General features: G+C 39.1%; 1 protein-coding gene across 4 annotated transcripts in view; it reads left to right on the plus strand.

Moving 5' to 3' along the window:
• The window catches only part of GRM8 (glutamate metabotropic receptor 8), an 846,721-nt gene that overhangs the window by 422,456 nt on the left and 406,901 nt on the right, over positions 1 to 17,364 (plus strand). The gene's annotated exons all lie outside the window — the stretch shown is intronic.

A 17,364-nucleotide genomic window follows, 5' to 3' on the forward strand; every position in this document is an offset into this window, starting at 1 on the left:
AAGCATTGAGATCAGATAAAGTTTTGCTAATATACTTGTTCAGGACCATTCTTAGGTTCCACTGATGATCCACAGGTTGACTTATGCTGAGTTACTGTTTCTGTCAGTTCACTTCTCCCAGACCCTAAAAAGCACCCTCAGTCTAGCAGAAAGCTTTGCTTTTTAAAATTTTTAAATAAATCTACATTTGTACAAGCGTGTCTTCTGCTGAGCTTCCTTTTTATATTAACTATCTTATTTATTCCTTCCAGCAACCGTTCTTTGAAATTTTTTTGGTTTTGCTTAGTTTCCATTTTATATCCATGGATCCAAATTCCATTGAGTCATGACGTTTCTTTAGCTCTTCTAGAAGGTGAGAGTTTCTCTGACTTTCCTCGTTTTGGATTGCTGTTCAGTCGCTCAGTCAAGTCCCACTCTTTGCAACCCCATGGGCTGCAACATGCCAGGCTACCCTGTCCTTCACCATTCCCAGAATTTGCTCAAACTCATGTCCATTGAGTCGGTGATGCCATCCAACCATCTCATCTTCTGTGGTCCCCTTCTCCTCTTGCCTTCAGTCTTTCTCAGCATCAGGGTCTTTTCCAATGAGTCAGCTCTTGGTATCAGGTGGCCAAAGTATGGGATCTTCAACTTCAGCATCAGTCCTTCCAATGAATATTCAGGATTGATTTCCTTTAGGATTGACTGTTTGATTTCCTTGCTGTTCAAAGCACTGTCAAGAATCTTACCCAGCACCACAAATCGAAGACATCAATTCTTTGGTGCTCAGCCTTTTTTATTGTCCAGCTCTCACATCCGTACATGACTACTGAAGAAACCATAGCTCTTAGTATACGAACCTTTGTAGGCAAAGTAATGTCTCTGTTTTTTAATACACTTCCTAGGTTTGTCATAGTTTTGGATGACATTGACAATTTGATGAGTAATGGTGAAGATACTTTGCAAAGGGTTCTTCAGTTTTAGATTGCCTGATGTTTTCTCATGATTAGACTAGGCTAATGGGCTTTTGAGAAGGAGGCTATGGAGGTTAAGTTCCATTTTCTTTGCAAGTATATTAAGGGTACATGCTGGCTTATCAAGATGACTTATCACTGGATGTTAACTGTGAGGAGCTGACTGAAGTTGTGTTTGTCAGAGTTCTCCATAGTAAACCAGGAAAGTTCTATTTCCTGCTTTCCATATTGTACTGTTTGAGAGGAGTCACTTGAGTGGGCACCTGGGTACCACCTCTCTGAGGGCAGAGTGTCACAGAAAGCATTTGGAATTCTGTGCAGGGGATTCCCCCTCCCCCAGATTTATTTATTCAGTCATTTATTTTTATAAGTGTTGACTCATGAACATTTATTTTATACTTTGGGTTGTAGCCCAATACTACATTATAGATTTTGTTGCTCAAATTGTTCATCATTGGCCACAGAAGTTTTTAAAGTTGGCCCTTTTGTCCCTTTGACATATCACCATCAGTTTGTTTTTTGAGCACTTTCTTGTTTTCTGGCCTAATAAGATATTCCAGGATTATCATGTATATTTCCTGCTTATCATTAAAATTGGTCATTTCTCCAAGGATTTCCGGTTCTTTTCATTGGAGGATGAAATTAGAAACCAAGATCTGGGTGCTAGGGTGTCGCTACTGGGGTGTTGTTAGTTCTAAACCCTTTCAGTAAGTGCACAGAGTTTGGAAATACATGGGTATATGCTAACCTATGTATACACACATATCTATAATTATTTCTATATTTATCCATCAGCATTTCTATTAAACTGAATGTGAGTTCATACTGATGTCTCCAACTGTAATGTATCACCCCACAGATCATTCTAGCCTCCTCCTCTTGTTTCTCTGTAACTGTCTACTCCGACAGTGGGCACCCACGGTCTGTTGTCCATTCAGAACTGTTAACCTATATCCCAGTGCTTTATCAACTAGGATACAGTGCTTAGGTAGTTTCTTTTGTCTTTAGTCCTTTCCAAAGTCACTTTGGTCAGCACCACTGATCCCCACTCCTTCAGGAAGGTTATATCAAGTATTTGTAATACAATTAGCCTCTCTTGTCATGGTCTGCATTCCATACTGGAATCTTCTGACCTCCTAATTTATTTTTAGAAACATCATACCTTAAGGTTCACTCCTTGTGCTATGAAGTTCTACAGTTTTAGTGAGTAAATAGTGCCTTGTGTCTACAACCACAATATCATACAGAAGACCTTCACAGTCCTGAAAAATCTCTATATTTGACCTGTTTAACTTTTCCCTCTCCTTTTACTACTGACAATCAGCAATTGACTTTACCAGGTGTCATGTAGATTGAATCATACAGTATGTAGACTTTTCAGACCAGCTTCCTTCACTTAGGAATGTGCATTTGGATTCACCTATGCAGCTGTATGGATTAATAATTCATTACTTTTTTTTTTTAATTCATTACTTTTTATCACTGAGTAGTATTTCATTATATGGATGTATCACAGTTTATTTATTCCCTTTTAAAAGATATGTTGGTTATGTCTAGCTTTTGGAGATTATAAATAAAGCTGCTATAAACATTTACTTATGTGTTTGTGTACATAAGTTTTCAAATTATCTTGGTAATTCCAGCAATTGATGAATCATTCAGTGAGACAATTAATAAAGCACAAAAATGTCTTCTGAATTGACTATACCATTTTGAATTCCCAAACAGTCATGAATGAGAGGTTTTGTTGCTTCACTTTCTTTCCAGCTAGGTAATTTTGTTTTAGTCATTCTGATTTGTGTGTAATGGTATCTCATTGCTATCTTCTTAGTAGTATTTGGAAAATGTGCTAAGCAGCTATAAATGGTCAAAAGAAGAGAAAATAAAGAATGACAACGGTGGTATATATGCTTTTAATGTAGATAATTATTCTGGGGATAATAAAATTTTCTATATTGTATCATTTATTTGACTTGTTTTCCAGTCTGGGACTCAATGAGAGAATTACATTTAGGAAAATGGGGTGTTCTTTAAATCATACTAAGTTGGAAATTTTTGTGTTATACCTATATACATATGTCTTCATTTTTCTTTGTCATTCTACAAGTCCAACTCCAGTTACTAGTTGGGCAAAAAAAAAAATAAAGCTTAGAGATATCAGTGGTTAGCTCCAGTGGGTCAAAGATGGCTGTGTGTGCTTTGCTGCTTCTTTCCTTGAGGAATGGAGTCTGATTTCATTCCCCTTGAATTTAATCTGGCTTTAGTGACTTGCCTGACTAATACATGCAGTGAATGTCACATGCAGAAGTGACATCCCAGGACTTCCAAGGCTAAGTCAGAAGATACCTTATACCTTCTGTCCAGGACTCGTAGAACATTTTCTCTGGAAACCCTAAACTGTTAGGGAAGATCCAAGACTACTCTGAGACCACCATATTTCAGAGGCCACGTGGAGGTGCTACACTCAACTGTCTAGCTTCTAACCATTCCCACCAAGATTCCAGAAATGTCGTGAAGCTGGCTTGGGCTCTCTGAAGCAGCCCAGTCATCAGCTGAATGCCATCGACAGTGGCTTCTGTCAATGACTGTGGCCAAGAAGAATTACTCAGAAAGATTGTTCTTGAATTCTTGATCCCTCAAATTATATTGAGTGATAAAATGGCTGCTGTCATAAGAGATGACCAGAAGAGTACCCAGTGTCTTTCTAGCTCTGAAAGTGAATCCCACAGTATGTGTTAAGGCTCATTCTATGAGATTACAGCAGACACAATGCTGAGGCATGCATTATTATATTATCAAAAATAAAGGATTGCATTTTCAGGCCCTGCCAGTACCTTTAATCTTCACATACACAGCTACTTACACAAAATGAAATATATCTTCTTTATTAAATTTCCAGATCTTTCCTCTGATAAGAGCTAGAGTTATCTAACACATATTGATTATAAAAACAGAAGCTCTAATCTCATCTGTGACATAAAATTAGTATATACTTCTCACTACTGAAATGAAAGTTTGATGAAAATTGTAATCTTCCTTTCAAAAATGAGTTCCCTTTCATTTATATTAAAAATACACACAAAGTTCTTTTTTTTTCCTCTGTGGAAATGTATTCATTAGCAAGTCATGCTATGATGTGGAATTTGGAAAAGTTTCACAATGAAAAACCATATGGCCACAAATTTATTTTAAAATAAAGAAATTCAAAATCATAGATAGTGACACAACATGAGTGTATCTTTGGGTCATCTGGTTACAGTGACAGGTTGTAATGAACAAGAAAAAATACTCTTAAAAATAGCACTAAATTCTCCTCCAAGAAAAGATGAAAATACTGTATCATTAAAGTGTTAAAAAATTAGATATTGTAAAAGGCACTTATAAGATACTTTATTACAAGAGGAAAGAAAAATAATGGGATCCAGTTAGTTTTTAATGAAAGGCAATAGAATGAAGCCTAGTTAATTACGATGACTTGAATTGTGGATGACTTGCAGTTTACCTTTCTGTTCTGGGAAACAAAGATGTTTGCTTAGAAAATATTATAGTGTAAATAAGATTGCATTAGAACCAACTTCAGAGAAGGCAATGGCACCCCACTCCAGTACTCTTGCCTGGAAAATCCCATGCACGGAGGAGCCTGGTAGGCTGCAGTCCATGGGGTCGCGAAGAGTCAGACATGACTGAACGACTTCACTTTCACTTTTCACTTTTATGCATTGGAGAAGGATATGGCAACCCACTCCAGTGTTCTTGCCTGGAGAATCCCAGGGATGGGGTCACACAGAGTCAGACACGACTGAAGTGACTCAGCAGTAGCAGAACCAACTTAAGGTTAAGGGAAACTGTTTTTAAAATCAGATGCTAATTCACAAAAGTAACATATTTTGATTCCTTCCTGGGCTTGAATTCTATCAAAGCATATCCCAGATGGATGCCCGATGGGTTGATATAGTTTGATTTATTAAATATGGTAGAGAAGACTAAAATTGCATTTTAAAAAATGCACTATCACTCATACAGATATTTCCATCTGTCAGACTTAATGAAGTAGTTGGTAGCTGTAGAAAGCTCAATATTGGCCTGATTGTCTGACATAAGAACTGGAGGAGTAAGTATGTACACTAAGCAAAGGGGTATTTCTGGATTCTTATGCATAGGATAGGAAATGGTTCACGAGAAAGTGATCCTGTGTATCATTCAATTAAGAACAATTTGAGCTTTTTGATGAAGTTTTTTGACTTCTGGGACCATTTCAGATGAACTGAAACAGTGTTGGTAACAGAGTCGGTCCTTAGTCCTTAGCTGAACTATGAAATGGTTCAAGTGTATTTTCAGCCCAATTAGTTTTCCCTGTGGTTCTCTCCTACTCACCTATCAGGGAATCTACTATCTCTCTGATTCCCAGCTCACCCTTTTATCCTCCAAAGTTTGTAATTTTCCATATCAGATTTTGTCAGCTAATGGAAAAATCATGCGTAAGTGCAAATATCCTAAAGATTTTCATTCTTTAGCTGTAATTGCATCATCAAGAAGAGCTGACTATTTTAATATCTGGATTTTTGAGTTAGATACACCCTGAATTTGAATCTCTGTAATTCCATTTACATTAGCACTATGCTTTTTTAATATTCACATGTGTGTAAATCACCTGAAACTCTTCTTAAAATGTGGATTCTTATTCAGTCATCTGCGTTGGACCTGAGTGAGTCTGCATCTCCAAGTCCCTAGGTGATGCTGTGTCTACTAGTCCATGGACTATATTCTGAATAGCAAAAATCTAGATCCCATTTCCTGCCTCTGTTTCTTCCACCATCAGTCGAAAATAATGCCTACCTCAATAATAATGTTTACCTCATAGGGGGTGAATACTGAACCTTCCTTGGTGGCTCAGTTGGTAAAGAATCTGCTGGCAATGCAGAAGACTGCCTGCAATGTAGGAGACCAGGTTTGATCCCTGGATTGGGAAGATCCCTTGGAGAAGGAAATGGCAACCCACTCCAGTATTCTTGCCTGGACAGTCCCATGGACAGAAGAGCCTGGAGGGCTACAGTCCATGGGATTTCAAGAGTTGAACATGACTGAGCAACTAAACCACCACCACCATCTCCTACGGTGCTGTAGATATTGTATGAGTTTCTTTATATGAGGGGTCTTGTGCAGTTCCTATTCAAGAATCTTCTAATACATTGTGGTGGTGGTGATGGTATTATGATGATAATAAGAGTTTCAATAATATGTTGGAGAATTTCAGGCTGAAGACTTTGCAAATAAGTTTTAGGTGTAGAGTCTTGGATACCAGTCGCTGTACTCAGCAATAGCCCATCAAACCACCTGCACCTAGAGCTTTCTCTGATGGGCCAAGAAGCACCTCCAATTGTTCCTCAGTTGTCCTCTGATAACTGTTCAGATCACAGAGGCTTCTGAGAGTTCATGTCTAGGTTCTGTGGTCCAGTCATCACAAGATGTGTACATGTGTGCTCAATCATATCTGACTCTTTGGGACCCCATGGACTGTAGCTTGCTAGGCTCCTGTGTCCATGGAATTTGCCAGGCAAGAATACTGGAAAAGGTTGTCAGTTTCCTCCTCCAGGGGATCTTCCTGACCCAGGGATCAAACCTAAATCTCTTGCATCTCCTGCATCGGCCAGTGGATTCTTTCCCAACTGAACCACTGGGTAAGCCCTCATTACAAGGTGCTACTTTGAATTAACATTTTCTCTCATAACCTGCTTAAATTCTTTAAGTGGGGAATTTGGGGGTTGGGGGAGACATGGGAGAGGGATTTTGTTTATAATTCCCTATAGGTCTGGAGGATTCGATATTTCAGGAAAGAGAATTCAAGTGCAACTTTATAATGCCTCTAAGCATTAATAAAATTGTATGTGGGAAATAGAAGTAAAGCACAATTTTCTTTGCACCCTTATCTCAAGGGTTCTCCAAGAACTTAAGATAGAATCATTTCCTTCCCTTTGGTAAGAGCTAGTGGTTGGGGGAAGTAATGAACCATTTCTTTAATGTCTTTGGTTGCTTACATTACTCTGTAATTTCAGGAAACTCCACATATAAGTGCAGAAAAACTGGAGTTTCAGTACCTCAGTGCTGAGCAAGCAGAGTAAAGAAACAAAAGAAGGAAGGTGATATTACCAGTACTTGACTGTGTCACTGGAGTCTTATTGTCCCTGTTTTCTGGCTGACTTTTCAGGAAAACATTTTTTTTCTTCCCTCTTGGGTCTTTTTTCTTCAGATGCTATTTCTAAAAGGTCACTTATTTGTCATATTGCTACTACTGCATATTAAAATACAGAATTCATCAAATTAGACTAATCTGAAAAATACTCCAGCAATTCACTCAGTATACATTTTCAATATTATTTTTAAGACTAATATGTTTAAGGGCACAGGTACTATTTACGATGGAGCATCTATCAAAATTTTCACCTCGGTAGCAACTGTTATCTTTCATAATACATTTGAAATAGCCTTCATGGTCCCTTTAACTTTAAAAGGATATGGCTTCTGTCTTGGATTTCTTTTTTTTAAGGGAAGCACTACAAGTCTTTGATTTTCTGCAGTACTGCTTGAAAGATGAAGATGTCAAGATGGATGACAGCTAATGAACTGAATGCTCAATAGTTCATCACCTTGGTTTTTCCTGAAACCATTTCTTGTCCTTGCTTGGTAAATTGAAATCACTTGATTTTGTTGCAATACCTGACAGGAGCCAAATCCCCCAAATATCCAGACAGGAGTAAATTCTTTTAGCATCACAAATCTTGTGCTGTCCAGGGCTGCTAGGCCAGTGGGTTAAGGTATAGAAGAGAAGAGACCATGGCCATGTTCCACCTGGGACTGGCAGGCTCCCTTCCTCCTAATAAAAAGTGCTCTTGGACCACAGATCCTCTCATCTTCCCATCTGAAGAAGGAACAAGGTGAGAACTGTGCATGGATCAGCATAAATGAATCTCCACTCTTGGAAAAATAGCTCAGACAATAAGTCCACTCATTATCCATAAGTCACATCACTTTGGTGTATAAAGTATACTTCTAGTTTTCATGTTCATTCAGAGGCATATTGGAATTATAAAGAGGCGTTACCTTATATTGTTTTCTAAACTGCTGAAATAGTCCACATAAATAGAACAATTAAGTAATACCAATCAGTTTCTTTTTATGTGGCATCTTGGCATAAACTATATTAAGGAAGATAGTGTTAACTGAGATGCTGATATACCTAATGTGGCATCCACTGTAACTATAAATTGCAAAGCATCATTGTTATTCATAATGTATGATATTCCTTGAATACCACACTTTGTTAGCATTAAATGTGAGACCTTTTTGGATATGTATATAGAGTGATACAGCAACTAAATGAAGACAATAATGGGCAGTTAAATGGTTCTTTGGTTTATAATCTTGATGTCACTAAAAGATAATACCTTCAGTTTAAATGGCACTTTGATGTTTTGAGAGAACAGCATCGAAACATGTATATTATCTATAGTGAAACAGATCACCAGCCCAGGTTGGATGCATGAGACAAGTGCTTGGGCCTGGTGCACTGGGAAGACTCAGAGGGATCGGGTGGAGAGGGAGGTGGGAGGGGGGCTCGGGATGGGGAATACATGTAACTCCATGGCTGATTCATGTCAATGTATGACAAAACCCACTGCAATGTTGTAAAGTAATTAGCCTCCAACTAATAAAAATAAATGAAAAAAAAAGACAAAAAGAAATGGCACTTTCCAATTTGCAAAATGTTTTTGTAAATATAAAAGAGTTGAAATATACAGAGGTTATGGAGTTGGGCACATATTTATAGATCAGAAACCTGAAGCTCAGAAAGTTAGATGACTTGTCTGAAAAGTGAAAATGTTAGTCGCTCATTGTGTTTGACTCTTTGCGACTCTACGGGCTGTAACCCGCCAGGCTCCCCTGTCCATGGAATTTTCCAGGCAAAAATACTGGAGTGGGTTGCCATTTCCTTCTCCAGGGGATCTTCCCGACCCAGGGATTGAACCTGGGTCTCCCAGCATTGCAGGCGGAGTCTTTACTGTCTGAGCCACCAGGGAAGCCCAATGACCTGTCTCAAATGAATAATTAATGTCAGAACCAGAGATTTCATCAGTTTAACACCCGCATAGTCAAAGCTATGGTTTTTTCAGTAGTCATGTACGGATGTGAAAGGTGACCTATAAGGGGGGCTGAGTGCTGATGATTGATGCTTTCCAATTGTGGTGCTGGAGAAGACTATTGAGAGTACCATGGATGCAAGGAGATCAAACTAGTCAATCCCAAAGGAAATCAACCCTGAATATTCATTGAAAGGACTGATGCTGAAGCTGAAGCTCCAAAGATTTGGCCACCTGATGCACAGAGATGACTCACTGAAAAGACTCTGCTGCTCGGATTGAGGGCAGGAGGAGAAGGGGGTGACAGAGGATGAGATGGTTGGATAGCATCACCAGCTCAGTAGACATGAGTTTGAGAAAACTCCAGGAGATAGTGACAAAATGTTTCAAATGTAAAGTAAAGTGCACTTTGAAAGAGTATAGGTACCTGATTAAGACTGTGGGTTAGGCAAAGACTAAGTTTGAGGAGTGACATGTGTGTGATCTGGTCACATGATTGAGGAGGAGGCAATGGGTGTCAAGGCAGAGAGGGGCCACGCGTGTTAGAAATTGGACAGAAAGACAGCGGACAGCAAGTGCAGGGCATTGAGGGTCTTGTCACAGAGGTTTACTTTTATTGTAAGTTACATGGGAAGTAGGGGGACCCCAGGTATTCTGCTTCCAAGTTTGGTGCCTATTTTCATCATTCACCATTATTCTTCCGATAGTCCTTCATCGAAGACTTATTCTTTTGTCTTTATTTGCCTAGTGTTTAAATATACTATTTTCCTTATAGACTATCTATATATGATTTTTATCTGTTGGTTGGTGTTACTGGTTCCTCCTGCATCTTTTTTTTAACTTTGCAAGGACATAATACAGACCAGGAAATTATAACAGGTTCTAATAAAGCTGTGTTCCATTCTCTGTGAACTTCAATTATATGGAATTCAGCTTGAATTTTGATGTAAGTTCTTCATTGTTTTAAACAAGTGGTTGCATAGTACTTTGAATCAAAATGAAATGTGTTGACAGAAGAGGAAAATTTTTTAAGACATGGGATAATGCCCTGACTGATTGTCAACTTTTTCTCTTGCCTCCATACTCATTTATCAGTCTTAGCAGGCTGTATCTAATTGTTAAACAAGTCTTTGGCCTTAAAGATGGCCCAACCCTTTCTTAGGTGAGTTTATGTGTATGTTTTAAAACATAGAAAAGTAATCACATTGAAGTTGTTTGCTTTATAACAACCTAGACTCTGTCTTTCGAGTGAATTTTCTAAAATTTTGGGGGTGGCGTTTAGGACACATAGATGTGATCATTTTTGTTTTCCCTAGGGAATCTGTTTCTGTACCAAATGGCATTTTGAGATCAGTACTTACAAATCACCTGAGACCAAATCTGTAATAAATCTGAATGTTTGGAAACTTCACATTTCCAAAAAAAAAAAAAAAAAAGGATTTTTTAAAAGATATTACTATTCAACTTCATTTCAACGAGTTAGTCATATATCATTATAAACATTTTTTTTTCATTATAAACATTCTCTACAATGTGCCAGAGATAACAAGTTCCTAGGCATATGGAACATGGCTAATTGATTTTATTATATTTCCTGAGCCCTACTTTTAACCTGAAATATTTCTTGCGAAATAGATGCAATTTTGAGACTTTCCAGGCACTCTAGTGGTAAAGAATATGCCACCAACGCAGGAGTCATAAGGGACGCAGGTTTGATCCCTGGGTCAGGAAGACCCCCCAGGAGGAGAAAGTAGCAACCCACTGCAGGATTCTTGCCTGGAGAATCCCATGGACAGAGGAGACTGTCGGGCCATGGTCCATAGGGTCGCAGAGAGTCGGCCATACTGAGGCAACTGAGCATGCGTGCAGGGGCAATTTAAGTTGGTATCAGGGAGGTCTTTACTTTTAAAGAGGGATGTGTCCATGTGTGCGCAATTGCTCAGTCGTGTCCAACTCTTTGCAGCTCCATGGACTGTAGCCTGCCAGGCTCCTCTGTCCATGGAATTTTCCAGGCAAGAGTACTGGAGTGGGTTGCCATTTTCTGCTCCAGGGGATCTTGACGCAGGGATCAAACCCATGTGTCTTGCACGTCCTGCACTGGCAAGTGGATTCTTTACGGTTGTGCCTGCTGAGAAGTCCTCAAGAAGAGTAATCTACAGAAATTAGACTTCATTTTTTACTTGCTTGTTCTCTTACTAAAACATAGTTTGAGTAAATCCAGTATATAAATAATTTAATAATAACCAGCACTGTGAAGCCATTCATTTTTTAAAAATTTCAAACATCCGTAGTTTCTTATTTTCACTTTTGAAGAACGATTTGAACTTTTATTGGTAAATATGCTCACACACTAAAAGCAACTATGATTTTCTTAGTATTATTCTTTTCCTCTTGGTTTTTCCCTCTTATGCCTATGAACAGTAATAGTTTTAAAAATCATCAGACTATCTGTATTGTGAGATACTTGGAAGCTGTTGAACTTATGATTTCAGTATTTTAAGATGTAAGCCTCAGCACTCAATTCTATCAGAGCATTAAAAAAAAGTCCATTAAGACTTTTTAAAGTTGACTCTCCTGCATTATCTTTCATACTACTGAATTATCAGTTCTCCTTATGACTTTTTTCTGAATTTTTTTGGTTTGTTTGTTGATTTGAACCATTTATGACCATAGGTTTCCCTTCATGTTTTACGGAGAAGACAAATTGAATCAATAAATTAAAAATGTTGTACGTATTTAAGCATAGTCTCAAAAAGCTCTTACTGTTATTGTTTCTCTTTCCAAAGTCCTTCCCTTGATGTTACACTATCAGGGAGATGCCTCCTTGCTCAGGATGTGCTCTTTTGGCCAGACTGAGTCCATTGGCTTATATACCAATGTATTCCCCAATTGACAGTCAGGTGCCTTCGGCTTCCCCTTTGGAAATCCATCTTAAAAACTCACCTTTAGGTTAGATATGAGGATACATCCAGGATTTTCCTTTTTTATCTATATTTTGCTCAAAAATAGTTTTTCAAAGGTCATGGTAATGACAGTGCGAGTGGGGATTGGGCAGTGAGTATATCTACATTACTCAGATATACATTACTTAGCACCACTTTGCTGACATTTGTGTAGATGGCCTTCTATTGGTACTGCCTTGTTCTGGCTGTTACCATTCACTGGACAGTTTGATCTCTGAGTACTTCTTTCAGTCCTCCAGGTGTGGCACAGGGACTTGTGAGCCATCCCTTCTTCATAAAGCAGATCTAGGGCAGATCTCTCACACTTTGGCCTGTAGAATTTTGCAATAGAATTCCCTTGATGGTTTTTGAAAGTATTTCCCAACCATCTCCCAGACAGAATGAATCAGAATCTCAAGTGTTGGAGGACTGGTCCTCTGCATTTTTCCTATATTTCTGCAAGTGGTTTGTGGGCACCCTGAAGTTTGATGACCAGTATTATGGACTGAGTGTTTGTCCCGCTCAATTTCATGTTGTAGCCATAGCTCTCTGTGATGGTATTAGGAAGGGGGTGTTTGTTGCTTCCCTGGTGGCTCAGAGGTTAAAGCTTCTGCCTGCAATGCAGGAGACCTGGGTTCGATCCCTGGGTCGGGAAGATCCCCTGGAAAGGGAAATGGCAACCCACTCCAGTACTCTTGCCTGGAGAATCCCATGGACAGAGGAGCCTGGTGGGCGACAGTCCACAGGGTTGCAAAGAGTCAGACACGACTGAGCGACTTAACTTTCTAACTTTTGTAACTTTAGGTTTAGATGGGGTTATTAGGTTGGAGGTCTCATCCCCTCCTCCAGGGGATCTTCCCAAACCAGGGATTAAACCTGCGTCTCTTATGTCCTCTGCACTGGCAGGCGGGTTCTTTACCACTAGCACCACCTGGGAAACCCCTCATAATGGGGTTAGTGCCCAGGTAAGAGGGACAGACACCAGAGCTTCCTCTGTCCTTCACATGAGCATATAGCAAGAGGGCAGCCATCTGCAATCCCTCACCAGAACCCAGCCCATGCTGGAAACCTGATCGCTGACTTCCTAGTCTCCAGAACTGTGAGAAATAAAGGTCTGTTGTTTAAGTCACCCATCCATTAGTATTTTGTTACAGTAGCCCAAGCAGACTAAGACAGTCCATGTTCTAGGGAAAACTTCCCATATCTAGACATAAAAGGTAGTCTCTCATCATATCTCAGGATGAGAATGAAGAGGTAGGGTACAAAGAATGATTACTTGGAGATGAGTTCTTGCATAGAGATGTTGCCTCAGTTTTTCTATTGTGGTGACTATTGTCTGTTATCAGGTATCTTCCTACTCCTCTGTCATTGCCCCCTCAAAGTGCTCCGCACAAGCTGCATTTAGTGCAGAAAAGTTTTCAAAGCACGTCTCAGTGTTGGATTTAAACTCTTAAATTTCCTGATTCCTAGTCTGCCCTTGGCTAGCCAAGAGACTGTGTAAGACTCCTTATGTTTCTGCAGAGTTAACTGAATTTGCTTTACCATTAAATTTGAAACTGTCATGTGACCTCCCAGTATGCATTAAAATTAACAACATCCCTTTAGTCTTCAATACAAAATCATATCTTTTTTTGACATTCTGCAAAATTCATGAACTTACATTGAATTTTCTGAAATTAAAACAGCATGTTAACAAATGGGAGTAAATATGATTTATGGGGTGATGAAGCCATTCAGCGTATGCTGTAGCTTTTAATGCTTGATTATTACCATTAGCTAGGGAACCAGCATACAATGCTAGAGAAAGACAACTAATGGATGAGTATTTTCTCTAAAATGAAAATATTAAAAGGCCTTGTTTCTTCCTAAGTTTTGTTGGAAATGATGGTCACATGGTTTGGAAAATTAAATTCTGCAGCCACTTTGCTGTCCTTCCTTTATACTAAAGATTTTCTACTGAATAGCTTCTTAGTTAATATCAGGACTATACTTGATTACATAACATATAAATCTAAGGTAAAAAATTAAAATGTAGGTAAACTATTTAATTGTAAGTTAAGAAAAAAATGAGTTGTTATCCCAACTCAGCTTTATCATGTTTGATTGTATATAACATTTCTTTTTGCTTTCACTGAATGGAAATTGAGTTTAGATACTATGTATATAAGTAAGTTTAAGAACAGCCTAAATATATTCAAGGGCTTTCCAAGTGGCTCAAGGGTAAAGAGTCTGCCTGCCAATACAGGTGACACAGTTTGATCTGTGGTCTAGGAATATCCCCTGGAGAAGGAAATGGCAACTTACTCCAGTATTCTTGCTTGGAAACTCCCATGGACAGAGGAACCTGGTAGACTACAGTACATGGGGTTGCAAAAGGTTGGACACAACTTAGTGACTGAACAATAGCAACAAATATATTCAAGGAAATTGCATTATAAATTATGATAAGTGAAAAATGTTTGACTGTCCATTCTTTGCTTTATGAGATTTGCTACAATAATTATCCCTTCCAGTGTGAAGCACTGTCCTGACAGATCACAGACCTGAGTAAACCAGCAATCTGATCCATTCACTTTGGCCTTATTTTGGAATTAGGCTTAGCGTTAGGGATTACCCAGTGACTCAATGGTAAAGAATCCGCCTGCAACGCAGAAGACACAGCTTCTATCCCTAAGTCGGGAAGATCCCCTGGAGGAGGGCATGGCAACCCACTGCAGTATTCTTGCCTGAAGAATCCAATGGACAGAGGAGCCTGGCAGGCTACAGTCCATGGGGTCCCAAAGATTCAGACACGATTGAAGTGACTTAGCACGCATGGTGTATGTGTCCAAGCTCCTGGACAAAAGAGAAGCAATGATCTAGATTTGACATGACTCTGCCCCAATCTTGAGGTTCCCTGGGCTTTTGGCACATAGTGGGCACACAGCACATGCTTGGACATTAACTTGTACAGTTTTGCAAGTCTATTATACTTACTGAAATGGCTTTGTTCCCTGCCAAGGGAAAAGGCATCTAGTCTACTAAACTCCCAGAGATGGAAACTCTTAAAATGAAATAGAAAAGAAATTCAACCATTCAAATATAATATAACACACAAGGGACTATTTTATCTATGGACACTTCATTTGTGGGTAACTGTTTCTAAGTTTTAATTTTTTTTATCAATGCTGTTTCCATTTTCTAAGTTGTTACGTAAAGGTACAAATTCAGAATCTGTTCTTGGTATGATTCTCTCATTTTACCAGGTCTTGTAACAGCATTTAAATACACTTCTGGAAGCATAGCTGTTTTGCCATATTCTAAGGCCATTTGTGGTGAAAACTTTGGACTTCAATTGAGGAATCCGGTAATTTGTCACTTATTAGCTTTGCGACTCTGGGCCAGTTGTTTAATGTCTCTAAACCTTAGGTTTCCTTTTTATTAGTCAAGAGTAATGACAGTAATAGAGAAAATAATAATGCCTCATAGTAACTTGTACATTTTGAAGAAGGTCATGCTTGCTTAATTGCTTTCTAAACTCTGATATAGCAATGGACATGAAGGCTGCCCATGTGATCTTCCCAAGTTCCACTGTTTTTAAACTAGTCTTGTGGGGAAGAGGGGGCTCCTAGACAGATTGCTGTGGTACAGAGATTTTTATGACTCCATTCCTAGTGCTCATTTGTTGTCTTCTGTAACTTTACTACATGTGGATTAAGAAAGGAGGATACAATATAATGGGACTGCTAAGTCATGAATAAAGAAATATATTTCAAAATATTTCTTAGTCACTAACCAAGATGGTAAAGAAACTAATAAAAACCTTATATTTCAGTTCTTGCTAAAAAAGATACTTGCACTGATATCTCAAGCTGTATTGCATAAAGAATACTATGGGTTTGGGGCAGGTACCACTGGCAATCATTATTGTGACATGCCAAATAGGACATCAGAGAATGAGCTACAGTCTGTCCAGATGCAGTCCGTTAGTGGGACACAGTGGCCTGCCAACAAGCAGAGTCCTTCCCATGGCAAAGCACCCTTCTCCCAATCAAGCACACAGGAGGTGAGGGAGAGAGGTGCTGTCATAAGACAGTAATGACTTCCTGGGAAGTGGATCAATGAACTTTTGGAGTCAAGCATTTTTAAATTATTGACTTGTTCTTTGGCTTCTTCTTTCTTCATACCCACTTGTGATTTATATATATAAATATTTTTTATTCATAACACAATGCTAAAGCCACAATTGAAACAAATTCTACAACATCCCCTTGCTATTAGTTCATCCAGACTGTCTGTCATTGGAGAATATGCAGTGACCCACTGAGGGAGGAGCCCTGGCCACCCCAATCTGGGAAAGAGTAACAATCACAGTGATGATATTTTCAATATGAAAACTTCCTTTCATCTTATGTAAAAATGAATCAAATTTTTTTTTTTAGAAATCCTGCTTTAATGATTTGTGACATGCAATCTAAAAATAAAAATGCTTTTCTTATGCAAATAGAGATTTAAGACAGATTTCCTTTTGTGTTCCCCGCTCCCTGCTACACACACACACACACTCACACACACACACACACACACACACAGGATATAAATATATCTGTCTAGAATTCCCAGAAACCTACCAACCACTATTGATGAAACCCCTAGTCGTCTTGGTTAATCTCCACCCTGCTGTAAGTAGTCATGGCAGTGAACCAATCCTTTAGTCATTATCACTCTTCCCTAGGTGAGACAGAGGTATGATGTGATGCAGAAAACATTGTCAAGGAGTTTCTATGAAATGACTCCTTGATGGGTAGCAGATTAAGCCCTGGAGAGTCAAGAGATGTGCTGGAGTGGCTATGGGGGCAAACAAATCTTCAATTCTCTCAGCCATATTGGTAGGACAGTGCTTCTAACCTAGAGTTCTCCAAATACAATAAAATGAGTAACTAGTTGATGATTGTACTGGAGGCCTTCTGATTAATGGATGGCTATAGCCTGTGTGCTGGGTTTTCTTTGCGTTCCTCGGGAGCTTCGCTGAGCTGGGCTCCTGCTGCGCTTGGCCTCTTCCACGCCGAGGTTGTTTCAGCCAGGTTAAACCGGAGTCACGGCACCGTAGATGTCAGGCGAGTGTATGCTTCTTGGTTCTTTGTCTCATCACAATGAAGATTTTGAGTGATGGACATTAAAACCCCCTTGGTGTGTTACAACTCTTGGGTCTTGGACAGACTGTGTTATAGCTCTCAGGTCTTGAAAGTACTGTGTTATAGTTCTTAGATAAATCAGTGTTACAGCTCTATTTTATTATTAATAAACTGTGGAAAATTCTGAAAGTGATGGGCATATCAGACCACCTGACCTGCC

The sequence above is a fragment of the Odocoileus virginianus genome, chromosome 1 (genome assembly GCF_023699985.2).
Source record: "Odocoileus virginianus isolate 20LAN1187 ecotype Illinois chromosome 1, Ovbor_1.2, whole genome shotgun sequence".
Lineage (NCBI taxonomy): Eukaryota > Metazoa > Chordata > Mammalia > Artiodactyla > Cervidae > Odocoileus > Odocoileus virginianus.